At 43.7% G+C, this 27,146-nt stretch overlaps 1 protein-coding gene and 1 long non-coding RNA gene across 4 annotated transcripts in view; both read right to left on the bottom strand.

Moving 5' to 3' along the window:
- Positions 1 to 27,146, bottom strand: part of LOC113253526 (cytochrome b5) — a 36,399-nt gene that overhangs the window by 8,969 nt on the left and 284 nt on the right. The window lies entirely within an intron of this gene.
- LOC130543964 (uncharacterized) lies at positions 479 to 27,146 on the bottom strand. The gene is made up of 2 exons (XR_008959765.1): positions 20,503 to 27,146; positions 479 to 2,117 (listed from the first exon to the last, which is right to left on the bottom strand). It is a non-coding gene; the product is annotated as an uncharacterized LOC130543964 (long non-coding RNA).

The following is a 27,146-nucleotide window of genomic DNA, read 5'->3' as shown; positions in this document are numbered from 1 at the left end:
GGGAGGCAAAGAAGAAAGAGCACCCCTCCACTGGGGGTTCGGGGGAAGGCCTTGTGCAACGGAAGTATTTTAGTGATCTTAGCTGCTTCAATTAGTAAAACAACAGATGGTCACAATGCAGGGAGAGGCTGACAAGGGGGCCCAGGCACAGACACAGATGAAATCCAGAGATCCTCAGGCAAGCAAAGGAGCTCTCAATCAAGTAAAAAGAGAGTAAGTGCTTGATTATATCACCCCAAATACTTTAATGGGGGAGAAAACCTTCTTAAATTGAGCCTCACTATTTCCTTAGGTCAAATTTACCCTGCCCTTGAGCAAATTACCTGAAAGCATGTGTCCAATGACTAAACAAAACAATTCTCCTCTGCCTAAGTGACAGCACTCTGTTCTTAATTTCTCCCAGTGATGGAAAACATAAAGGCACATAGCAGAGAATGGTGGACAATTACTCTGTTTTGAAATCCATTTCTCCTCCTACTTTGTTTAAATATATCTACTGCTATAGAAATCTACTTTTTTTCTCTATTATTGTAAAAGTTATCCATCTACATTATAGTAAAACTGGAAAACACAAAGAAGAAAATAAAAATCACCAAAATCAGCTATGGTTTTGCCATCTGAATAGGGCTGGATAAACACACATGTAGATGTGCGAATAATTTTTTAAGGAAAACTGAGATCATTACCTTATACATACGGTTTTATTAGCTTAAAAGCAGATTATAATACATGATACAGAGACAGTATTGCCACTACTACTACGTGAACTTAGGAAAATAATGGTATTTATCTCATATAATTTTTTAAGATTAAATGTGTTAATATAGGTGTCTGACACATAACATACGACTGATAAACATTATCTAGCATTTTCACTAAATATTTTCCAACGTCATAAAGCATCTTTCCGCAACATGACTTTTTAAACAGTTCCCTTATGCTGCGTACTGCGGGAATTTCCAAAATTATTTAAATGTCTTCTATTGGGGGCACAGAACAACAGAAGTCCACTTTAAAAAACATGAGAAGCCACCCCAGGGGTACAGGTGGTTGACTGGCTCAGTCTGAGAGCCAATCTGAAGCTTCCTGATGCACCTCCAAGGCTGTTGCAATGGAAACCATGATGTGTTGATTCCGGAACAGTCTACTTACTGGGACTGAGGAGTACAGAAGCCAAACACAAGTGAGATAAAATGACCACTCCCTCAGCACCAGAAATTATGTAAGTTCATGGACTGTGTTCCTTCCATGTGGGTGGCTGAACTCAAGAGCTCCTTAACTTTGGGTTCTTATTAAGGTTATGTGAATATAGACAAATCTCTCAGAGCAAAACATTAGTTTCCAGTTACAGCCTATCTTCAAAGGAAATTTTCAAATAAGGTTAAAAACATAGATTGGCATTTCCTAAAGCATCATAAAACTGGACAAGTTTTAAAAATAGAGAATTTTGATTTTTAAAATGCTAAAATATATCAGGTAAACATTCTGCTTCACAGAGAGTAACACAACAGTCTTAACCTGAAACAAAAGGGCAACTTCTCAACTTAATTTCTGACCAAGCAAGGAAAACAGGAGAATATGTCTCTACGTGTACATATGTGTGTATCTAGCTATGACTTATACTTTGCCTAAACCATCTCTGTGAGGTAATTTTTTTCAGGGGAAAAAAAAAAAAGAAAGACATCTTAAGTTCCACTGACCACTATTTAAGAAAAATTATAAAATGAACTGACATTAAAATACCTTTGCCCCACTCTAGGGGTTTTTTTAAATGATAAAAACAAACAAACAAAAAAACCCAAAAGAACAAACAAAAAAACTTAAAGTTTTTTTCTTTTTCCTAGAATAAAATAACTCTAATCTTGATAAGACAGCAAAACATATGAGACTAGCTTATTGTAATACCAGATATTTTCCTTGAAATATATTTATGATGTGGGGAGAGACAGAGATACACACTTTGTGAAGTAAATCAAGTCTAATCATGATGGTTTGTAACTTGGTGATTCACCTTGTCACTGTCTTCACTCTTGTGAGCAAATTCATGCTGTAGTCTTCATATGCACACATTTCATTTTCAGCCTGAAGGAAACTCTCCTTCCTCACCTGTCAGTACTCTTAAGAGACAGGGACACTGGTGTTGGTGCCATCTTGGTTACTCCCAGAGATGGTATATGTCTATGGTTTATGCCCAGAAGCTCTGAGAAAACTTACTATCTGTTGGGTAACTTCTAGAATTTGAGAGGGACTCAAAGAAAAGGCAAGGCTTCAAAGAGGAAAGCAGGAGAATAACAGGTGATGAAAATTATCTGGAGATTTCCTGAAAGATTTAAGGAAAAGACCAAATTGCCTAGTCACACGCAGACAAGATCAGAAATAACAAAAGAGGTGAGACTCTCCTAAAGAGTCTGACCCAAGCTCTGGTGAAGTTGTAACAGAATCCTGTCCTCAGAAAGCAGCACTCACAAGGGCCCCCACGCATCCCACCATGTGGTGGCAGCCAGCAGCTGTAGAGCCCAAAGAAGGAGAGCCGGGAGGGACTGTCAGGGGTGATAGTAAGGAAGACTCAGGAAGGACAGAAATGGATGCAGCTGTGGGAAAACTAGCCATTTCCACTAGAGCTGTCCTTCTAACATAAAGCCTCCCATTTTGCCACAGGAAGATTTCATTTTCCATTTGTGTTATTATGTTCTAAAGTCAATTCACTCAACAAACACATACCAAGTGTCTCCATGTGCCAGACACCAAGGTGTGCCAGACATTTGGAGCAGAGAAGGTCCCAGCTCCTGCCCTGGGGGGATTTACAAACTAACAGGGATCCCACAGAATAATCCGTAACTGTACAGCTAACTGCTGGTGAAAACCAGTGTTCTGAAACGAAAGAGCACGGTGCCACAAAGGCTACAACACGAAGGACTCAGGAGCGGCTTCACTGAGCTGAGATACAAAGCAGGAAGGAGTCAGGATCAAGCAGGGGCAGAGACAGAGGGGGTGACTGTCCCGTGGGGCAGGGAGAGACTGGGGCAGGGGAGGGAGAAAGGCCAAGTTGCGGAGGGCAGGGCGGGCCACACAGAACTCTAGGCCCCTTCAGGGATTTTGATCTTTTTCCTGCAAGCGATGAGAAGCCATTGGGAAGATCTAAGAAGGGAAGGTGACAAAAGCAGGTTTAGTTTTAAAAATATAACCTGGTCTTCAGAGTGAACAACAGATATAAGGGCAGGAAAGGACCCAGGAAGACAATTCGCTAAGGCCATTACAGTACTCTAGGCAAGAGAGAGCCTGAGGCAGGCTGGTAGCAGCCCATGGAGATAAAGAGGTACAGATGAAGACAAAAGGCAAGAGAGGAAAGACTTCTTGACGGGATGAAGATGGTGGATGAGAGACAAGATGCAACACGAGGACGCAGGTTTGGGGCTTGCCCAACAGAATGCATGATGGTGCCAACCGCTGGGAATGGGAATCCCGGAAGCAGACCAGCTTTGGCGGATAGACTGGTTCCAGCAGGGCCTCTGCACACTCACTGTGTCCACATACTTGGTGATCCAATAATTCCCTCTGTCTGCCTCTGCAATATCTCCATTCCACAAGTTACCCAAATACACCTCGCTCTGACACCATATAAGAACCCCCAGGTACAAACAGGGAATACCAATAAGATAACTGGAAATAGCTTTCAGTCTTGACACCCATAGTTAAGGCTTATTTACAGGAAAATATATTTGAAAAGATAAAAGATTAGCACAGTCCATAATTCAGAAGACATTAACTGCCACAGCCCCGCTCCACTCCTAAGGATACTTTCAGGAAGACATCGTGAATTTCTGTGGTATCGACAGTAACGCTGGCTACCAGGGCCTGAAATTATATCTGACTTTCTACTTTTCTCAGCAGAAAAGCCCTCAGCAACCTTGGTACGGTGGATCTCTTCTTGAAATGCTGGCTTCTCCCAGCTGCTGGCTCCTGAGTTTCCCTTCAACCTCACTGGCCACTACTTTCTAATCCGTTCATCTCCAAGTCTCAACAAGGGAGCACCACAGGGGTCAATCCCTGGTCTTCTCCCATCCTCAACCTAGCGCTCCCAGTGATTTTACCTGGTCTCCGACCTAGAAAATCAAATGAGTAATAGCCAACTACCCCGAGCTCGAGTCCTCCCACCTGCAGCAAGCTACCTCACTGTTCACTCAGCATCGAATGCATGTCCCAAACACAACATAACATAACCAAAACCAAATGTTTTACTTTCCCTCAAAATGCACTGCTTCCAAGGGCGCCTGGGTGGCATGGTTGGTTGAGCGACCAACTCTTGATTTCAGCTCAGGTCAGGATCTCAGAGTCGGGAGATCCAGCCCCGTGTCGGGCTGTGCACTCAGTGAGGAATCTGCTTGAGATTCTCTCTCCTCTCCCTCTGTCCCTCCCGCTCATGCTCTTTCTCTAAAATAAAGAAATAAATCTTAAAAAAAAAAAAATGCACTGCTTTCCAGAATTTCCATTCTCAGGAAAACAGTGCCACCATGTACCCAGTTGCTGTGGTCCAAAACCAGAAGTCAAACTTTATTCCTCTCTCCTTCCCACTCCAACCCACCAGCAAATCCAGGTGGCTACCTTCAAAACATAACTCAGGATCCAACCACCTCTCCCCACTTCCAAAACTGCCACCCTAGACCAAGTGACCAACACCAAGCACAGACAAGCACAATGGTCTCCTAACTGGTCTGCTTCCTCTTGCTCCTTCTACAATTAGCTTCCTCACATCATCATACCATGAGGACTTTTAGAAGATGATTAAGGTACTCCAGGGAAGGGCTAATGTTAGCCTAGTCCAGGGTGGCTGGTCATAGTGGAAGTGAGGAGAGGTAAAAGGGAAGTAGAAAAGGAAAACAGACATGCCCACAGATTCTGCCCACACTTCCAAATATCCAAAGTCTTTCCAGCTTTCTAGGAGGGCAGAGTGAATGCACCCTTGCTCAGTTCTAGCCGGTCTCAAGGCAGGTCCTCAACCTGCCAAACTTGTTCTCCATGTCAGATCCCTCCCATCTGCATCTGCTTGGAAGATTCTTCTCCCAACCTTTATGTGATCCCATCTACCCTTCATTCATACTCAAGTTGGCCTTTCAGAGCCCTTCAAGGATTTCCCCATCTGAAGAGCCCACCCCGGGGTGCCTGGGTGGCACAGCGGTTAAGCGTCTGCCTTCGGCTCAGGGCGTGATCCCGGCGTTATGGGATCGAGCCCCACATCAGGCTCCTCCGCTATGAGCCTGCTTCTTCCTCTCCCACTCCGCCTGCTTGTGTTCCCTCTCTCGCTGGCTGTCTCTCTCTCTGTCGAATAAATAAATAAAATCTTAAAAAAAAAAATAAATAAAATAAAGAGCCCACCCCACACCATGTTCTCTACCCACTTCCTATTTTGTTTGCCTTCATAGCACTCATTACTACCTATATTTATATCAATTTGTTTATAAGATTCATGAGGACAGAGACTTTTGTCTGTCCTCCTAATCACTACTGCCCCAATACCTAGTTCAATGCCTGGCACATGGCACATACGAAGAAATATTTATAAGTTACTGTTGGGTAAATAAAGGAGATAAGCACAGGTCATTGCACACTGATTTTGGAACCATTACATCTAACCAGTTATGCGGATGATGACAACTTTCTCATTTCAACTATTCTAGCTCATACCACTCTCCTTTCCCTGAACTATAATAGTTCTTACCATTCGGAAACCATATAATTTTATGTTGAACTGCTGTCTGATTTATTTAAACAAAATATTTACTGTCTACTCTGAGTAAGACATTGTGTGGGACACACAAAAGTTCATGAAAAAATCAGCATGGCTCAATCCTGAAGAATCATGTACTTACGCTGAGGTTAAAGAAATAACAGGAGAAAACCCTTGGCCTTCACTGATACAGCCTCACAGTTCTAATCATCAATGACCCAGTAGGTCCTAAACATGTAGTAACATGCGACACTGCTAAGCATGGATTTGAATCACTCTGAGAGGAGCAAATGAAACACTTAGCTACTGCCCGACACCCACAGCACAGTGCCATTCAATGATTCTCAACTTACTTTCACTGCTGCAACTTCTGTGATGTGATAAAAGCTTTCTTTGTGACAAATGGCTCTGGAAAAAAGTCACCTGCTAATAATGGTGATGGAAGTGAAGAGAAAATCAAGAAGTATAATAAAGCAATCGTTTTGTTGCCAGACATCAGAAATGGAGTTTGGGGTAAGATGTGAATTCAGAAATGGCTTCGAATAGTGACACAAATGGTTCCACCAAATACACTATCTACACGGAAACCAAGTGGCTCACAAAGCTGTTTTAGTGAGTGTTCTAGACCAGTACTGTCCAAAAGAACTTTCTGCAATGATGGACATATTCTATATCTAACCTGTCCAAGATAGTAGCTGCTAGTCACAAACAGCTACTGAACACCTGAAATGGGGTGAGAAACTGAATGTAAATTTTATTTAATTTATTTAAATGTAAATAAGCCATGTACACTCATTAGCTACCACACTGGATACGTAGCTACAGACAACACAAACCTTTTTCAAGACATATAGACAACCCAGGTGAAAACTGATAAAGCATTTCATTTGCAATGAAAGATATATTTATTATTTAATGTGTGTTTGTGTGTGAGACTACACAACACAGGCAACCCCACAGCTTTGGGCCTCTCAAGGTGCACTGCCTCTCAAGATGAGGAGGCTCACAGATAAGGGCCAATGGCTAGAACAAGGGCTCAGCACAAACCAAACTGCCTTGGAAAAAAAAGCTTTTGTCAACTAACTCATCCAAGAAGGAGGGGCCAAGATAAAAGCTGATGATGGCCGAGGGCCAAACGACTCTTCTCTGTGGTTACAGCAGGTTGTAGGATCAAGCCTGACTTGTTTTACCAACCCTAGCGCATTATAGGGTAAGGCCGCTTAAGTCCTTATAAGGACAATGCAATAAAGACTGGCATGACACAGAACAGTTCATTTATATTAATTTAACAAATTATTAGTTTTATGGCTTTAGTCCTTTTATAATCACTAAAGGTCTGAAGTGGTCTCTTAGGCTTTTCAGTTACACTCTACTTAACGTGAGAAATACAGTTGTAATTGTACTGTGAATTTGAGGATTTATCAAAGTCAAGGGACTCACAAATGCATACAAAAATGAGAGGAATACCAATAAGGCAGAAAATAAGAAGCATTAAATGAATATCAAAATCCAAGGAAAGAACAGATCATTCCAGATGGAGGACAGGCCAAAATGGAACCCTCCGCATGCTGAATGCCTGACAGGGAGGGTGAGATCACTCCTACCTCATTAACAGCACTCACTGAGTCTGTATGGTACTCAATGATCTATTAGGTATACTGCCTGTTTTCTAAATAATATAAAGGCTCAAAAAGAAAGAAAATATCACAAACTTGATCAATATTTCTTTCCTGGGCATCAAATATCCATAATGAATTAACCAGTATTTACAGTCCTTTGGACAATACTGAAATAGAAACAAACTCAGATTTTCATTTCATCTTAAATCATGCTTGTATTATCAGGTAAACACTGATGAGTTATGTGCTGTGAAAAATCCACACACTTTGGGGCGCCTGGCCAGCTCAGTCATTACAGCATATGACTCTTGATTTTGAGGTCATGAATTTGAGTCCCATGCTGGGGGGGGAGGAGAGAGGAGGAGGAAGAAGAGGAGAAGTAAGAGGAGGAGGAGGAGGAGGAGGAGGAGGAGGAGGAGGAGGAGGAGGGAGGGAGGAAGGAAGGAAAGAAGAAGGAAGGAAAAAGAAAAAAAAGAAAAATCCACACACTTAAAACCAATGACCAATTTGTCACTCTTCACCTACAAAGCCAGTCTAGTCATGGTCCCACCCACTCCTCTTTCCAAATATATCCCACTGGTAAGAATTTGCTTTAATCTGAAAAACACTCAGTCGAGGTGGAAGTCAAGTACTCTTGGGATTGCTTTGTTCAGGAGGGATACCAATGTTATCAGGGTTAACCCCACACTCACAGCCTCCACTCAGAAACCATATGATAAGCTTCATTCATAACAAAAGTCTAAATAATCTCACTGAGAAGACATGTGGTCTGTTTAACACTAAGGAGCTCAATGGTTTACACCCAAGGTCATTACAAAAAAGAATGTGACCCAAACCTGATGGCAAGACTCCCATGGTCCGCTGATGTCACAGCAGCACTGTCCAAGTGGTGAAGACCAGTCCTAGGAGAGCTGCTTCTTACACCTCATCCCCTAACCCCTGGATATTCTCTGCTTCAGTAATAACCACTAGCAAGAGATACCACATACAACACACAATGCCACATACAACATGTAACTTTTTCCAAATGAAAATAAGTCCAATTTCCCATACACAGAAAAAAAAATGAGTATCAGAGTAAACTACAAGGCGCTTTACCACAGCCCAACAGTGTAAATGTATCAGGGGACCAGGTACAGAATAAATAGAGTCAGTGAAGGCAAAGTCTTAGATTATTTTTGTGTGTTAAGAGGCCAAGAATAATAACAGCAACATAATGAAAGTAGGGCCTCAAATCCTTTTTAGAATGAGGCCAAAGAGAAATGCTAAGTAAAGGAACAAATGTATAATTAGAGGATTTTTTAAACTGCAATAAAATTCTATTTCATATTTAGTAGTACACTGAATAACCATAAATAATGCTAATAATACAGGAAAAAGTGGATCTATAAAAACTGGCAAGATAAAAAAGATAAACTTAGATGCCTCTCCTGATACAGATGTTTTCAATAAGTAATAAATTCTTATTAGGAAGGCAATAATCTTTTTTATTTTAAAGGAATTTTTTCTTTTTACTTTTTTCCTCAAGAGTACTTTTTTAAAATTTGAATTTCCACTGTTATCACATGTGATAGCAACATTTTTAGAAATAGCTTAATATTTTTCAAATGAGTAGATTATTATTAGTCATCTTTTTGTTGATAAATACAATTAAGCTACAGAGATCTGTTATATCCTTACTATGCCATAATGTGATTTGTGAAATTTTTTTTTTTTAGTTTTTATTTAAATTCTAGTTGGTTAGCATACAGTGTAATATTAATTTCAGGAGTACAATACAGTGATTCAACAGGTCCACACAACAGGGAGGCCTATCACAAGTGCCCTCCTTAGTCCTATCACCTATTTAACCCTTGCTCCCACCCACCTCCCCTAAGAAGGGAATAATCTTAATGAGAAAGAAAATGTAAAATCGAAGTCACTCTAGATTCAAATGCAGCCTGCAACTACTATTACTTCAGAAGCTAATTACTGAGTGAAAATTATCTCCAGGGCCGCTCTGCTTCCCTCCTGTTTGCTTCCGTGACTGCTACAGTTCCTTGGGTTCTCCACCCAGAAAATAAAGATGGGTACAAATTATATTTTTGCAATTATTTGTGCTAGTTGTATTCCCCTTTAACATAAACAACTTCATAAATGAGACAGTCTTAGGCTTGATATAGAATAACAGTTTTGCTTAGTTTTTGACCTTCAGTCCTAGAATTCTTCTATTTTAGTGACTCTGGAAAAACAAATTGTAAAACTTCAAAGTCAAACGTTAGGTATTGTTCCCCTGACGGAAAGCCTTGCGTTCTTGTAAATAGGACCTGAGAGGGCGTCTCATGGAGTTCTTGGCTCCAGCCACCAAACTGTCCCTCTTCTCCCCAACTCCTCTCCCATCCTTACTCGTCTGCTGCTAGAATGTTCATCCTCGGATATTGATCGTTTCATGTCTCCCACTCAAAAATCGACAGTGGTGAATTTCCGCATGCCAATCAAATGCCTCCTGAATATCTCAACAAAGAAAGCCTCAACATCTGCAGAGCACAGGGGGTGCCCTCAGTGGCACAAGCAGGTCAGTGACGGCAAAGGCTGCTCACTGCTCATTGCGCTCTCCTCCCCCCAACAACATTTAAATTTTTAGCTAGGAAACAGCTATGTGGAATAGAGATTTTCCCAGCCTCCCTTTCAGCCATATGATTAAATTCTGGCTAACAGAATGGAAGTGAAGGGTCGGAAGAACCTTCTAGAAGTCTTTCCTTTAGAATGGTGTGCCCCTTTTGCCCTTTCTCTTCATGCTGCTTTCTGGAATGGGGATGGTGCCTCTGAACAGGAGGATGAGGACCAGACCCTAGGGATGGCGCAGAAGTAAACTAGAAGTATAGTGCCCTGAGTTCCTGATGGAACACAGCCAGCACACCAGGCTTGGACTACCGGGCTTGTTTCTTTATGACAGACAAAGAAACTTCTTTAAGCACAGTTATTTGGAGTTCTTCTGAGGTTAACTCTAATCACTACACCCATCATTTTATCAATACCATGCGCCAGGCACTACAGTCCTAAAACACTTAAAAGATGTGAATAAACATTATTCCTAGTGTCAAGAAACTTAAAACCGTATTAGGACAATGGTCTTCACGTACATTAAACAACTAGAGTAATACGAAAGGATTAACAATATTAATTGTTGACTGAACAGAGAAGTCTAGAAAGGCAGGGGCTATGAAAAGATTACCTAGGCCTCTTCGGGAGAGTTAGAATCGGGGTAAAGAGCAGATAAAGATGCACAGGCGCAAGAAGGGTATGAGCACCAGGGAAGGCTTGCTGACTGAGATGCGCGTGAGCGCTTGCGGTTAGTGCAGAGGGAAGTCTGAGCAAAGCAAAATGCTAAGACTGTGCAATGGCTCATTTTATGTGTCAGCCTGACTGGGCCCAGGGAGGCCCAGAGTAAACACTATTTCGGGTGTTTCTGGATGACATGAGCATTCGTATCAGCGGACTCAGTAGAGCAGACTGCCTTCCCGCCAATCCACGGAGGGCTTGGGTAGAACAGAAAACAGAGGAAGAAGGAATCTGCCCCCTTCTCCCGCCTCACTGATTGTGCTGGGACAGGTCATCTTATCTTGGGCCCTCAGACTTGAGCCTTTCCAGGCTCCCATTTCCCCTCAACCCATCACAGGCTCCAGCCTTAGTCATAAACCACTCTCAGCTTCCTGAAGTCCTGCTGTCCTCCACCTCATTCGTGAGCCTGGCATCAAAAGCATCAAACTGAGCTGACAGAATGTCAGAGTCTGAAAGAATCTTCAGCGACTCAACATCCTCAAGTTCACAGATGGAGAAACTGGAACCCAGAGAAATTAAGCCCAACATCACACTGACAGTTCACGGAGGAGGCAGGACCAGAATCCTGGTGTCCGACTTGTAGTTCAGCCTCCCCTCTTTGAACAGGCAAATTAAATGACCATGTTTATGTTTCTGGTCAGAGTAACTTTGGATAAGATGCCCTAAAAATAAAGTTCCTCCGTAAATTTGTTTGGAGATTTAGGGGAAAATCTCTCTCACTTTTTCTAGGTCCCAAGAGATTTTGTCATCTGCCTTGACTTCTTGGGTCTTGCCAACTAAGAAAGAGTCTAAGGAAACACACACACACACACACACACACACACACACTTCTATTGCAGGGTTTTATCCGGCTACGAGGTTATCCGTATAAAAAACCCAGAAGGGTATGCGAAACTACACTACAGTATTGCAACGTGTCAGGTCAAAGTCATTTCCTCCGTTTAAACAAGCAGAACAAAGGACAACAAAAAAACCCCTTTCCACTTAAATGTAATGTTATGTGGACCCAAAGTCCACCAGTTCTAAAGTTTTAAATAGGATCTTTCAAATCAAACACTTAACACTGCCAAAAAAAGGTCAAGTAAACATACTGTCCATAAACAATGACTAAGCAAAAAAAAATTATTTAAAGAGATTATCTGCAATAGTTAAGCCAAAAATTAAAACAATTCAAAGGAGTGTGGAACATAAACAATTTATACAAGATTTAGAAAAAAAGAAACGAGACAGCCCAACCATATGTTTTCTATAATTTCCAGACACGTTTTTCTGCACTGCCTACGGCTTTGCATGCGCGCTCTCACTGTACCCTCAAAGCTCAGGGACCAGAGGCTCACCAGCAGCATCTGAATTACTTCTCCTTGTTTCCCTTGAAGATCATGGGAGGAAACTTACAACGAGGACTATCTATGCATTTTTGCCGCTGGCTTGAGAGCCGTCCACTCACTCACACCTCTGCTAAGTGCCACGCCAAGCTCTGTTGTTTCCAAGATGGCTAAGTACTGGCCCCATCCTCAGGGAGCTACAGTCCAGTGAGCAACCAGACAGGGAGACATAAAATAGCTAAGCACAGCGAGCACCGGCTACAGGAGCTATAGCACAGCAAGTGGCGGGATCAACTCCCAGGAGAGGGAGGCCAACCAGGGGCCAGGAACGGCACTAAGGGGAGATGCTTGAACTGAGGCATGAAGGGTTCAGCAGCTGTCCCCCAGGTGAACAAGGGAAGGACGGTGGTCTATGCAAAGGAAACACAAGAGGCAGAAACACAAGGGCATCCTGGAGGACTGTCAGGCACTATAAATAACCTGATTTCACAGGTATAAAGATGCATTGCTGGGAGAGGCAATAAGAAAGAAGAATTAAGCACGTATCACCTCCCACCGGCTTTATACGTAACCCTTTCCATTATCACTGATCAAACTGCGAAATTAGACCCCTCCTTAGTCACTGCAAGCCCCCTAACCTTCGTGACCCCTCCCTGACCACCTCACTGGACTCTAACATCTACCTGCTTACACTCCTCAGGTCCCCATGCCATGGTTGGTATTCTAGAAGTTGTGGTCTGTACCCTAGCTGTCCCAGCATCTGTGCACAGGCAGTACTTTGTAAGCTCAACAAGGTCCAGCTCTAAGCGAAATAAGTCAAGCAGAGAAGGACAATATTCATATGGTTTCACTCATTTATGGAACGTAAGAAGTAGGAAGATCGGTAGGAGAAGAAAGGGAAGAAGAAAGGGGGGTAAACAGAAGGGGGAATGAACCATGAGAGACTATGGACTCTGGGAAACAAACTGAGGGCTTCAGAGGGGAGGGGGGTGGGGGACTGGGATAGGCCCGTGATGGGTAGTAAGGAGGGCACGTATTACATGATGCGCTGGGTGTTATACGCAAGTAATGAATCATGGAACTTTACATCGAAAACTAGGGATGTACTAGATGGTGACTGACATAATAAAAAAATTAAAAAATAAATAAAATAAAAATAGGAAAAAAAAAAAACCAAAACCAAGGTCCAGCTCTGCCACATCTTAGTGAGGTGACCCAGGAAGGTGCTGGATCCTTCTGAGCTTCCATTTCCACATCATAAATGCCTCCCGAGGAGAGAAAACACAAGGAGCAGCATGCCTGGCCTGTAATAGGTATTATAGTAACATCGATTTTGCTCCCTTTCTGCAACACCCCCATCTGCTATCACCACGAGAACCTTGTCCAGAAACTAAACAGTACCGGCCCTCGTGACCTGCTGAAGGCCAAGTCTAGCACCAAACCCAAAAGACGCCCCAGTTCTATCTACCCTGCCCTTTATCTTCAAGAGATTTCTGTGGATTAAATCACATTACTAGGCCTAATTGTGTGAAGCCAAAGAACCCAATGACGAGAGTTAACAGAAACTACGCATTGCAAGGACGACAAACATTGAGAGCGTTCTTGAAGGTCATGGGGATAAGAACAGATACGTGATGCAGCTGTGAGCTGGTGATGACAGAATGCTGTTGAGATTTTCCCTCCTTGAAAAGACAGAAGCAAAATTCTTCTTGGTTATTTTTAGGGTTGAGATAGTAAATGTTTGGCTTAAAATATGCTGTAAGTCAAAGGTAATTTTGCATTTAATCAGTATGCCCTGGCCAATACTTTTAATTCTACCAAAACTCACCTTCTCTTGTAGATACAATAAAGCAGGTGTGGTAACTACTGACTGAACCATTCCTCTGATCTCCCAAAGGAACGTAAGTCCCGACTCGGAGGTAAGGACCTTGGGGTAGAGCGCAGGGTCAGGGACAGGCCTGCTTCTAGGGAAAAGAGCAGGGGACACGGAGGCCAAGAGAGGAGTTAGAAGAGCACACCATTTGCCTCGTGACGCATCTGAACCTGATGTTCCTCAGGAGAATAAGCAAAGCCACCAAGCTTGAGGGCCCCGCGGCAGACGGGCGGTGACCTATGACGCACTGTTAGTCTCCAGTCTGTGATCCACCTTGGGTTAGAATGGCGAAATGACGAGATGACATGGCAGCCTGCATTGACAATGATGGGGAAGGAAAGGAGGCTTGATGGTGGCACCAGTCCGTCTTTTCTCACTTTCTTCCTCAAATCGTAGCCCTATTTTCCCTTTTATATCTAGTGTTGAGACCAACAAATTTGGCTCAAACCTGTATCTGGGGGCAAGACAGAAATAAAATAAGCTGCTGGGAAATTATTCAAGCTAGCCCAACAGCCATTCTGCATCAATTTTCTAATACTTTACACTTAAAAAGTTTTAACTATTCATCGAGTAAACACGTGTTGAGTCCTTTCTGTGCGCCGGCATTGGTCTGGTTGCTGGAAAACATCAGGGAATAAAGCAGGAAATACATCCTCCCGCATATGCTGCAAAAACGTATGCTCCTGCATTCACAGAGGGAGACGAACAAGCACTAAGTTATAGAATAATTATACAGCATGTTAGAAGGTAGCATTCTACAGAAAAAAGAAAAAATAGAGCAGGGTAATGGTGTTAGGGTGCAGGGGGTTGGGGGGACTTCCCTTTAAAGTGGGGGGCAGGGGTCTGGACAAGCCTTACTGAGAAGATGAACAGGTGAGCTATGCAAGTATTTGGGGGAATAAATTCCATTGCAAAGTACTTAAGGTGGGAGAGGTCCTGGCATGTTCACAGAAGAACAAGGGCATCAGTATGTCTGAAGCAGGACATGACAGGAAGACGACAGCAGAACGAAATATCAGAGATGGAACTTGGCGCCAAGCGACATGGGACCCTGCAGCCATCAAACAGACTCTGGCTTTAGCCATGAAAGAGAGAGTGAGCCACTGAAGTTATTGTCTGTTTTAACTATATTGAAGTAGTTACAAAAGTTGTAAAAATAGTACAGACAGGTGCCAGGAACCCACCGCCCAGACTTCCCCAACGGAAACGGAAGACATCCTACAGAAGTACAGAGCGTTACCTTGGCATAACCCAGTTCAGGAGACTGACTTTCTCAGGGACACGCATGTGTCTGTCTGGTGTGTCCCGGCCTGCAACACTTTCCCACATGTATGTCACGTACTACAGCTCTATCATGGCAAAGGGCTCCCCCACTGCCCATTTAGTCACCCCCATAACCGCTCATCTATTCCTCAGTCATCTTGCCATTTTGACAACGTCCCATAAACGGAATCGCACTATATGCAATCTTCTAAGATTATCAGTTTTACCTGGCATAGCGCACTTGAGACTCGTTCAGGTTGCCTTGTTCCCTTTTTAGTGCTGAGTCATACTCTACTCTACGCATGTACCAGCCTAACCACTGATGCACTGAAGAACACTTGAGTTGTTCCCAATTTGGGCATATGACACATAAAGCTACTAGCCTACAGCCATTTTGTATCAATTCTCTAATATTTCACAATTATAAACTCTTAATTATCCAATCAATAAATATGGAGTCCTCTCTGTGCACCAGCATTGTTCCGGTTGCTGGGACTTGTGCACAGCTTTCACATGGACACGGTTTTCATCTCTCTAGGACAAATGGCTAGGATTAGGATTTCTGGCTCATATGGTAAGTGTATACTTAACTCTTTAAAAGCAGGTTGATTTCCAGAGTGTCAGTACCATTCTGTATTCTCACCGGTAATGCATGCCGGAGTCAGTATTTCCACATCCTCGCCAGCATTTGGGTTATCGGTATTTTTTTTAATCACAGCCCCCCCCCACTATTTTTTTTAAAGATTTATTTATTTATGTCAAAGAGAAGAGAGAGAGAGAGCACATGCACAGGCGGGGGGGAGGAGAAGGACAGAGGGAGACGTAAAGACTCTCAAACAGATTCCACACTGAATGTGGAGCTCCACGTGAGCCAACACGGCTGATCCCATGACCCCGACATCATGACCAGAGCCTAAATCAAGTTGGACACTTAACCAACTGAGCCACCTAGCACCCCTATCACAGCCATTCTAAGATGTTTGTAGTTTATCTCACTGTGGTTTTAACTTGTATTTCCCCAGTGGCTAATAATGCTGGACATCTTTCCATGTGATTATTTGCTATCCATGTATCTTTTTGGAAGAAATGTGTATTCAAGTCTTTTGCCCATTTTCTATTGGGATAGTTTCCTTATTGTTGAATTTAGAGAATTCTTTATATATTCTGGATATAAGTCCTTTGTCAGATATGAGATTAGAAAAAAATTTCTACCAGTCAGTGGCTTGTCATTTCATTCCTTTAAGAGGTCTTTTAAAAAACAAATGTTTTTCATTATTATGAAGTCCAATTTATCCATTTGTTTTTATATGGACCACACTTGCACTGTCATGTCTAAGAATTCTGCCTAAGTCGCTTCAAAATATTTTACATTTTGTATTTAGATCTATGACCTATATTTAGGTTAATTTTTTTTTTAATCAAGTGTGAGGTTTAGGTCAGGGATTTACTTTTCGACTACTGATGTCCAATTGTTCCTGAACTATTTGTTGAAAAGGCTACCCTTCCTCAATTAAATTGTTTCCCCATCTTTGTCAAAAACCAGTTGGAAGTATTTGCACGGGTCTACCTCCATGTTCTCTACTCTGTGCCACTGTCTGTGTGTATGTTTCTCTGCCAGGACCACAATTTTCTTGATTGCTATAGTGATCGTCTAAATCTGAAATCAGGTGGTATAATTAGTCATGAAAAGGTATATATGGGAAAGCGATATGTTCTGACTTACCTTTTAAAAGGCCACTCTACTCTAGTGGGAGTCTGCTGTCCCAGGCAAGGGACACCAGGCAAGGAGCAATGTTGATCAGACCAGGGAGACAGTAGGAGAGGTGGGAAAAATTAGTCAGAATCTGACTCTATTATAAAAGTGGAGCCCACAGAATGTCCTACTGGATTCATGTGGGGTGTGAGGTAAGAGGAGGGTCAGATACGGCCTCAAGGTTCTTGACTTGAGACAATGGACAGAACTGTCATCAACTGAAGTAGGTAAGTGTGACAATGGAGCCAGTTTTATAAAGGAAAGTCAGCTCAGTTTCTAATATGTTAGGTGTAGGGGGCCTAGCAGACATCTAAGTGGAGATGTGAAGCAGACTGTGGATACAACAATCCCAAGGCTAGGGAAGAGGTCTTTTTGCCCCGGATATAAAAATTTAGAAGCTGCCAGCATATTCAAAGTCACGACATTGAATGAGATGGCCCACAGAAAGTACAAAGCACGGGGCTGGAGGGCACTCCCCCCTTAAGGTCAGAAGGGAGAGAGAGCAGGAGTAGGGAGGTGGGAGAAAAACCAGGAGAGAAGGGCACTGGAAGCCGCATGCAAAAACGGTCTCCAAGAGAGGGGAACATCTGATCATGGGGTGCAGGAAAACCAAGCAGAGAGTTGCAAACGGACCAGCAGCATCACTGCAGACCTGAGCAAGAACGGTTTGGGTAAACTGCTTAAGAGAACAGTGAAGACAAACTGACGGTAGGAGGCTTAACAACCTTCTCAGAGGATTTTTCTCCATAAGGGAGCAGAAAACAAGGAGCGCCAGGAGGGGGAAGTAGAGTAAAGAGGAGCTGCGTGTGAGTGTGTTTTAGGACAGCAGCAGTAAGGGCATGCTTGAACGTGGGCGAGAACCACCCAGTGGGGTGAGGGGTGAGGAGGCGGCTAGTTTGTGCAGAAGGAAGAACAGTAGCTGTTCTTCAGAAGGGACTCTGGGTGAGCAGAAGGAAGCGGGATCACTGGCTTTTGGCAGACTGTACTGGAGACCCCAGCCTTTGACTCTCCATTTCTTCTCCTGACTTCCTAGGAGCCTGGCTCAGTGTCATTCTTACAGTCCACACTCTGAGGCTATGTCATAATCTGAACTGTCCTAATAAAGTCTCTCCAGTTTCTAAATGTTAAGTCTTTGGGACAGAATTCCAGGCAAACATCTATGAGCCAAGAAAGGATCATGTCATAATAAAACTAGTAGGTAGCATTTGTGTGGAAAGAGGGGAAAAAAAGGAAATAGGACGGTATAGAGCATGTGTCTGTGCCCCTCCATCAGACTCTCCCCTCCTCCACCCTGAATACTTACTGAGCACTTACTATGTGCCAGGATAGGTAGCAGTGAGTAGGTTGGACAGGGTCCCCGCTGTCTGGTGGGGAAGGCTGCAAGCAGGCAAACAAGAAAAACAGCTGGTATCGAATGAAGTATTAATGAAGAAGCAAAGCAGGACGATGGGACAGAAGCTTCCCCGTCCTGGGAAGAGATACCGAGCTGGGAGCTCAAGAGGGGAGTGATCAAGGGAATACGCATCACGCAGAGGGGGAACTAGTACAAAGGTTATGGCAGGAACACGCCTGACTTGTCTGAGAAACAGAGAGGGCCTGAGCAAGGGGTGGAGGGCAGGGGGATAGTATTACTACCTGCAGTGGGGGCCGGATCATGCACTTATTAAACCAGGACACAGAGATGGGATTTTATTATAAATGCAACAGAAAGCCACTGAAAAGAATTAAGCAGAGAAATGGCAATCTGTTTCCACAAAATAAAGTTTTTTGATTTTCTTCAAGAAGTTACATTCTCTAACAGAATAACAATACACATTCCTCAAACTGAAAACTCACAGCAACTACCAATTTGGTGGAACCAGTGAAATCCTGGAGACTGAGTGAGGTCATGCTCTGAGGAACACTGGACAGAGTCTGGCCAGTACCGCAACCGCGTGGCACATACAATCATAGAGCAGTCAGAAGACAGAAGGGAAGCAGCAAGAGAGGGGGGAGACCTTCCGGGGGGGGGGGGGGCTCCCAAGGCTGCAACGTTAAGTGGAATGGTGATGAGGGCAGACAAGGCAGGGTGTCACGCACAGCTCCGGGGATGAGGACCCACAATCAGCGAGGGGTTGGGAAGGGGCAGGCAGGGATTAGCTGAACCCAAGGAGGGATTTTATCAGAGTAGTAACCTCATCAGATTTCCATTCAGAACAAGCACTCCCAGGGCACTTACTTAAGAAACCTACCCAAATCAGCATTTAACTCTTTTTTTTTTTTTAAAGATTTTATTTATTTATTTGACAGAGAGAGAGACAGCCAGCGAGAGAGGGAACACAAGCAGAGGGAGTGGGAGAGGAAGGAGCAGGCTCCCAGCAGAGGAGCCTGATGTGGGGCTCGATCCCAGAACGACAGGATCATGCCCTGAGCCGAAGGCAGACGCTCAACGACTGAGCCACCCAGGCACCCCGCATTTAACTCTTCTTAAACAACAGGACACTGATTAAGACCATCCATCTGTGTTAGGAACAGAGTCCTTGAAGACGCCACCAAGACACTCTACTTAAAAAGCCTCCTGTGAGAAACTGGAATGGCTGGTGATCTCCTTCACCTTCTAGAAAGCAACACAGTAAAGTAACAACAGATAGAAAGGCACATTTTTGCCCTTTGACCTTACAAGAATTTTCTTTTTGTTCAAATATTTCCATTCCCAACTTCCCTTTGCTTTCTCCCTGGTTCCTGCAGGGATCTCCAGACATGGGTTGGAAACCTCAAAGCAAATAACAGCAACTATGTACCAAATGGATGGCTCTTGTCTTCTAAAGCTCTCCCAGTTATCCCAGGTCTCATGCCCTGGTCATGGGGTTAGCTGAAGAACATTGGCTGGGGAGTCCTGCCACCTGGAGTTAAATCCTGGCTTTGTCCTCACTGGCCATGCGACTGGAGCAAGTCCCTGACTTCCCCAGCCACAGTTCTCTTACCTTTAATAAGGAGAAGACCACCACCAACCTAGGAGGATCATTTTGGGGATTAAAAGTACAAATGTGAAGGAGGGCCTTGTGCACAAAAAGCACTCAGCACACCATCTAACACACACTTAATGCCAGTCAACTTTCAGTGAGTGTCCCCTGCTATCACTTTTACCATTAGTCCACTGGGGATCTCTACCAAGGGAGGGAGTACACATGACATTTAGTTGACACTTTCTGAAGATAGAAAGATGGGAAAGCAGGCTGGGTATATTTTGTGTCCCGGGCAATTTTCGACACAGCTGTGCGAAACTCAGCCTACCCATGATAAGCAACAGCAGGCACTGCAAGAAACAGGTAGAAAACAGCCCATTCTAGGCCCTCACTGCCGAGAAGCAGCAGGTTGCCACCCCTAGAAAGCCAGGACAGAAGGCCCTTTACTGGGCCTGGAGCCGTGGATGCCGCCCTCCTCCCACCTCCACCCAGCACCCTGCTCCTCCCAGCAGCAGCACTGGCTCAGGGCCATCCCTCTGGACACGGGGACCTCGTGGGCCTGACCAGAGACACAACCCTGCACGCAAGAATGTGACTTCTCTCTGTCATCCACAGATGTCAGCTCCCACTGACGAGAGATCACTTACCAACAGGCCGCTCAGACCAAATTCTACTCACCCAGAGTGAACTGAGTCCCACATCTTCAATTCACTCTCCAGTCTAAGACACAAGCAGCCAGTTAATAAATAGGTACTTGTAAATAGGTGTTCCCAAGAAAACCAGGTTGAAGGATAACAGGGAAAAGCAGCACACTTTATCAAGACACAGAGAAAGGCCATGAGGCACTGCTATTTCCATCCTCATTATTCTGTTGCTACCTCAGGCCACTTTCCTGAGTGCTCTAAACAGGACTAGTGCTGGTAATTTTAGGATAAACAAGGTGTTACTTGCTACAGCTGCATTTTTAAGAAAATTTATATGCTAAAGGAGAAAAAAAATGTTTCCATATGTTGCCCCTGCTGAGAAAAATACACACCCAAATAATTCAGGAGAGGAGGAGGGTAATCAACTAGGTCTCTCAGTTACTAAAGAAAACAAAGCAAAGCACTGAGCAAAGTCTCACTGGAGTGTAAGCCTGGGTTGTGGCCATTAGTACGATCACCATAGGCACTCCGGGAATATGCGTGAAAAGCATGTAACCTCTCACCCAGCAATCCTGCTTATAAAGACTTACCTAAGGAGACGATCACAGGTGGCCAACTGACAAATGAAATGTGCAAAGAAAAAGAGAGGATTGGTTACATAGATTATGACACATCTACCTAACAAGAAAGCAGCCAGGAAGAATACAGTTTACTGAAACAGAATGGTGCCCTCCACGTCTAGGGGGACGGGACAGATTACCAAACAGCATGCAGAGTACTTTATCATTTACGTACAACAAATCCCTGGGCCAGGGTGGTTGTGTGTAAGGCTATCGGGAGGGTGTTCATCGAGACATTCACAGCAGTCACCTCGGGCAGTGGAACTCTGCAAGTTTTGACTTTTCCCTTGCTCTTTTCCATACTACCCAATTCCTTAGAGTCATCATGTGTACTTTTCCCCAAAAGCAATAAAGTTGTATTTTTAGGGTGCCTGGGTGGCTAAGCTGGTGAAGCATCTGCCTTCAGCTCAGGTCATGATCCCAGGGTCCTGGCATCGAGCCCTGTGTTGGGCTCCCTGCTCAGCAGGAAGTCTGCTTCTCCCTCTGCCCCTCCCCATGCTCATGCTGTCTCTCTCTCAAATAAATAAAATCATTAAGAAAAAAAGTAAAGTCGAATTTTTAAAAAGCACCAGAAAAGAGATCTATCCATCATGCACAGCATATATTCCTCAAAAATTGTATTTCAAGCAAATATTTGTATTTTGAACCATTTTTGCTTTAAACATTATAATTTGGTGTGTGTTCCAAATAAATATTGAACCTTCCACACAAAATTTTAACACTTAATTTGTAAGAAAACTTAATCAAAATATTTATATTCTTTTCCAAGTGCTTACACTCATATTGTTCTAATATTCACAAACTTGATAGAGGACAGAATAGTCCCCATTTAAGAATGAAGAAAATGATCTAGAGATTTTACCTGATTCACCTCAAAACAGGTCAAAGATGAAACCCAGTTTTCTTAATCCCCATCCAACACTTAGAATGTGTAGTGGGACCTAGGTTGTTCAAACTCCATTATATTAAAAGGTACCCATTACAGGGCGCCTGGGTGGCTCAGTGGGTTAAGCCTCCAACTCTTGATTTCCACTCAGGTCAAGATCCCAGGGGCATGGCATGGAGCCCCCCATGTTGTGTCAGGCTCTGCACTCAGCGGGGAGTCTGCTTGTACCTCTCCCTCTGTGCCTCCCCCAGCTCGTGCACGTGCACATGTTCTCTCTCTTTCTCAAATAAATAAAATCTTTAAAAAAGAAAAGAAAAGGTACCCATTGCTTGTCTTCTATGGTTCTGGAGGACTTTGGGGTTAACAGACACCTGCGTTCAGTAGAAATGAGCATTATTTACTCCCTGATATGGCCAAGCTGGCCCGTGTGATCTATTCGCCCTTTCTTTGGAGTTTTCATCCACCTTCGAGATGAACGAAAATCAAAAGTTAACAATCTCAAGTGTTGCTTTTTGTTGTTAGGTTTTAACTGTTTCAAAACGAAGTAGCTCACAAGCAGTCTTGAAACCTCTTCTCAAAAATACCAAAAAGTTACCAAGAAAAAAAATGCAGAAACATAAAAGAGGCCCTGCCCAGGCTCACATTCCTCAAGCAGACTTGTGGCCGTGTCACCTGTTTACCTAAGACACCTGAGCCACATTTACCCCTAAGGATCCCTTTACATTTTCAAACTCCCACAGATTTCATTATTTTCTAAAGTTTTATTTACCAAACTATGTATGTGAAATAATAATAACATTCCTACTTTACATATATCAAAGACATATGTGCAACCACAGCTCTCTAGTAGTATCAGTTCAGAGTATTATCAAACCTCCTTGAAAAAAGCAAAGGCACTTAGGATTTTAGCCCTAAATATGTCACCCCACATCAAAAGTAAAGATATATGGTCCTCTGTGTTTTTCAGAATTAAGGACACGAGTTTCAAGCATCGACTCTCTTCCTGGGTCCAGGCGAACTGAGGTTCCCCAGGATCGGAGCCACTGGTTTCTGCAAAGTAGGCAGCCATGTTCAAGGAAAATAACAAAAAGTAAGTCCCTGCATCAAACTTGCTATTATGAACGCAAAGTCTCTGAAAGCAAAAAAAGAGCCAGGAGCCGACAGCTTTGTGAAGCAGAATGATGTTAAAGGATATCTAAAACACAGGTACAGAGCATCAGAATCCCAGGACAACCAGGAAATGTTCTACAGAAACAAGGAAGGGGCAACTTGACACAAAGGCATTCTCATCTCTCACATTTTTTAGGAAGATGTCAATTTCATAAATCAAACATCTATTGACTGGAACGGAAATCAAGTTAATATAACTTCATCAGTTATAAGACGCTTTCTCCTTGCTTCCCACAGCTCTTAAAAACTGAATACACACTACTGCCCAAATCACAGAAAGGGAAAAGCAAACCATTTCTTTTCCCTCCCAGCCACAAATGCCTACGTTTCCGTTTCAAGTAACTGTCCCTCAAAGTTCTACAGTCATTAGCCCTGCTAATAATATAATCGGGTAAGACAAAACCACACTTCATGAAAATAAATTAAAAAACTAGAACTCAGGACTGGAAAAAAAAAATCTACTCCAAAAAATGCAGGCAACAAAGCTTAAAATCCTGTAGGTCAACATCAGATAGTAACTGAACACCTGCTGGTACTTAGCTTGCCATTAATAATGAGCCAGCCTGCCCTCTCAGGTGTCTACCCTCCTCTTGAACAAACTAGTTTTTAAAGGCCATTATTTGTAAGAGATAGAGCTCGTTGCACAACTTAGAAACTTCACCTCTGCTCTTGACTGGAAGGATATAATTTATATAATCCTATCTCATTTCAACATCACCTGTCAGATTTACACCTTTACCTAAAATCTCCTATTAACACTCAGCTACATACGATACTACAGAAAACAAGCCACCAGCCAACCCTGCCCCAAACTAGAAGTTTGCATTTACCCACGTGTCTGGTATTGTGTTGTGTTTAACCAGCATTATTTTAATTCTTATAATAACCCTGTGAAGTACACTATCATCCTCCCATTTTACCTTAAAATAAGGTATCTGAGACATAGAGTGTAGATAGATGAGTACCCCCTTCCACCCATCACACTATACATTTTCTCAACATGAATGCAGACGTGCATATGAACGTATAATATCCTCAAAGGAAAAAATACTCCACCATGAAAAGTCTTGTTGTCCATACGGACGGGTGAATTCATAGTAGAGGGAGATCTAGAGCCCATAAGGATTGAAAGTTCACTTTAGAGGAAGGAAGCCCCCCACTCCAAAAGAAAAAAGAAATACCTTTCATACGTAAGTCAGGAAAAGCAGAACATTCTTTAGTTAACATGCAACAGTTTCATGAAATCCTGGAGCTTTTAAAATGATGGAAGAAAGCAGCAAGGCAGGAAGGAAGAGACAGATACCCTGGGTCCCTTTCTCTGTTTCAAAAGAAGCTATGAGATAAACAGCACTGGCAGAACAGAGTCATGGAAACAGGAGGGATCTAGGAAGAATTACACCTGGCAGAGTGGGCTGACTGCAGAAGCTGAGAGGATTTGTGTTTAAGATGCAGGAAACCACGGTAAGGGATCCTAGGATGGGGTGTTACCCCAGAGAGGCCTGCCCTCCAGCCAGTGGGTCCAACTGCAAAATGTCAGCCACCTCACTCTGCTACCTTAATCAAGACCCCGCTCTGTGCACCTGTGTTGTCCTTCCCACCCTGCCACTGTGGACTTCAGGTCCTCTTTACAGAGCTCCTGCCCGAGGCCTCCCGCAGCCCTCCGGGGTGTGCTCCCAGCTGAAGGAGACTCAGCGGACCCCTGCACAGCACTGTTTCCTGTGCTAGTCCTGCTTCCTCCAACGGATGCTTCTGGGAACATAAATGATGTGTTTTCCTCTCAGGTTGTCATCTACTGAGGGAGACACACCTGAAACAGTTCAGAAGATACTGAACTTCCTGATCAAAAGGAAGGGCATGATGACCAGAGAGCAGTGGTGCCCCAAACTCAAGTCACAGGCAGGCTTCTACAGGGGGCATTTTACCAGGTATCAATTGAGAAAAGGAACAGGGACCACTATAAACTTTTTATTTCACTATAAATAGTTCTTAGTTATCTCGCTGTGTTAGTTATCAAATATTAATGACAAGCTCATTTCACTGCATTTTACCTATACCTACACATTCTCCTCAAGCTACTTTCAGAGTATGGAATACAATAAAATAAAGGAATTGGCCCTCAGCTAATTTACCCACCCAACAGCTTGTTTGCATCCCTTAAACAATTTTACTCAGAAAATTTTGTGCAATTCTCTTTCTTGCCTCATAAGAATGAAATGTAAGTAGTTTAAAATTTAATCTTCTCTTCCTTATTATCTCCTTCTGAGAAATTTACCCTTAGAAGTTATGCAAAATACATTTTTAGGACAGTGATTCTCTACTAGGAGTGATTTGTGGACACCTGGCAATATCTGGAGACACTGTGACTGTCACCGTTGGGGAGCAAGTGCTGACATCTGGTGGGGCAGAGGCCAGGGCAGCCACCTGTACAACACAATGTATAGAACAGAACCCACAAGAAAGGGAAAAAAAATGCTTCATAAAATATCCTATTATTCTTTCATAAATGCTGTTCTTTTTTACAGATAGAAACAAAGAAAGCACACACTGAATCTTAAAATTCTAGAATTACACCTACCATGGGAAAGGAAGAAGGAACAGTTGAAAGCAGACCTTTGGCATCAGCTAGCCCTGATGTTATGATGCAGGGTTTCGAACTCGCCTGTGGCTCCCTAGAAGGGACAGATCAGGTATGCTTCCCTACTATAAATCACTCCTAAATCGGAACACTATTTTATCTTCTGGCACAACACCGAATGACAATTTAGGAGTAAAATATCTTATTAATAAGCATCAGCTTCAACTTTTTTAAAACACAGTTTAAAAAAGTTCTCTGCAAAAGTCTCTCGATGTAAATGGTGATTCAGCTAATACCAGGCTTTTATTTTCATTCCTCCGCCAACTATTTAAAAAAATTCCCATCACTAAACATTCTCATTTGTTTGGAGGAGGGGCGCCAAGCTGGCTAAGTGTTGCATTCAGATTTATGATTCAAACTCACCCACAGTGATAAAATACAGAGGTAGCAAAGAAAAGCACCTTAGAATTTGCTGCAAAAATTATAACCTAATGCAAAGAATCTTATCAAAGGAATGTTTTCCTTTAAGTTAGGCAAAGTTAGTTTACAACTTCCAAAGCTAAGGATCGAGTCCTACTGGCAGTTCTCACTACCTAACCTTCCTCCTTCCTACTTCATCAAAGCGTCGCACAGGCGGCGGGGTTAATTTCCTAGTCCCAAGAGTCCAGCACTGTACCTCGCCGTGAAGTCCTTATTGGATGCAGTTAACAATCACGGCGCTCCTTGCTAGTGAACAGGGTGCGCGTGGATGGTGGGGGTGGGCCCTGGGTGCCGGGGAGACCGGGTGGGGACCACACCCCGACCTCGGAACTCAGGGTCTTCTCTTGTGGGATCCCACAGTTCTCAGGGCGGGTGGTCTGCAACCGGCTTGAACTGGGAATCCACTCCCGGAATAACAGAAATGGGAAGATCCGAGTCTTTGATGGAGCCCCCTCTTTATGTAAACTCATAAAGGGTACTTTCAAAATCCTTCCGCAGCAGCGCCCTCTCCCAGGAAGGCAGCCCCAGACGCGATCTTGCTTCCCACTAAGCGCTAAGTGGTGCTCTGCTACGCGCCCGCGGAGGGAGGCAGCTTCTGCCGGATGCCAGCACGCCGCGGGCTGCTAAAATGGCTCGCCCAGCAGCAACGCCGGCTGACGCGCCTCGGGACGCTCCCAGGTGTGCAGGCACAGGTGTGCAGACTGCGGGGCCGCGCTCCCAGGCGTGCAGAGCTAGGTGCGTCTACTCAGGTGTCTAGATTCAGGGGGCGCCTGAACATAAGCACAGGTATGCAAACACAGAGGTGCAGACGGGAGGAACGCTCTCAGGTGTGCACGCACGGGCGAGCGCATTCCACACAATCGCACACTTCAACCCCGCCGCGGTGCGAACGACAGACAGCTCGCCGCACGGAAACCCCAAACCCCAGCCAGCGTCACGTCTCTCCA

This window comes from Ursus arctos, unplaced genomic scaffold, assembly GCF_023065955.2.
Source record: "Ursus arctos isolate Adak ecotype North America unplaced genomic scaffold, UrsArc2.0 scaffold_17, whole genome shotgun sequence".
Classification (NCBI taxonomy): Eukaryota; Metazoa; Chordata; class Mammalia; order Carnivora; family Ursidae; genus Ursus; species Ursus arctos.
This window is presented reverse-complemented; position numbering and strand designations above follow the sequence as displayed.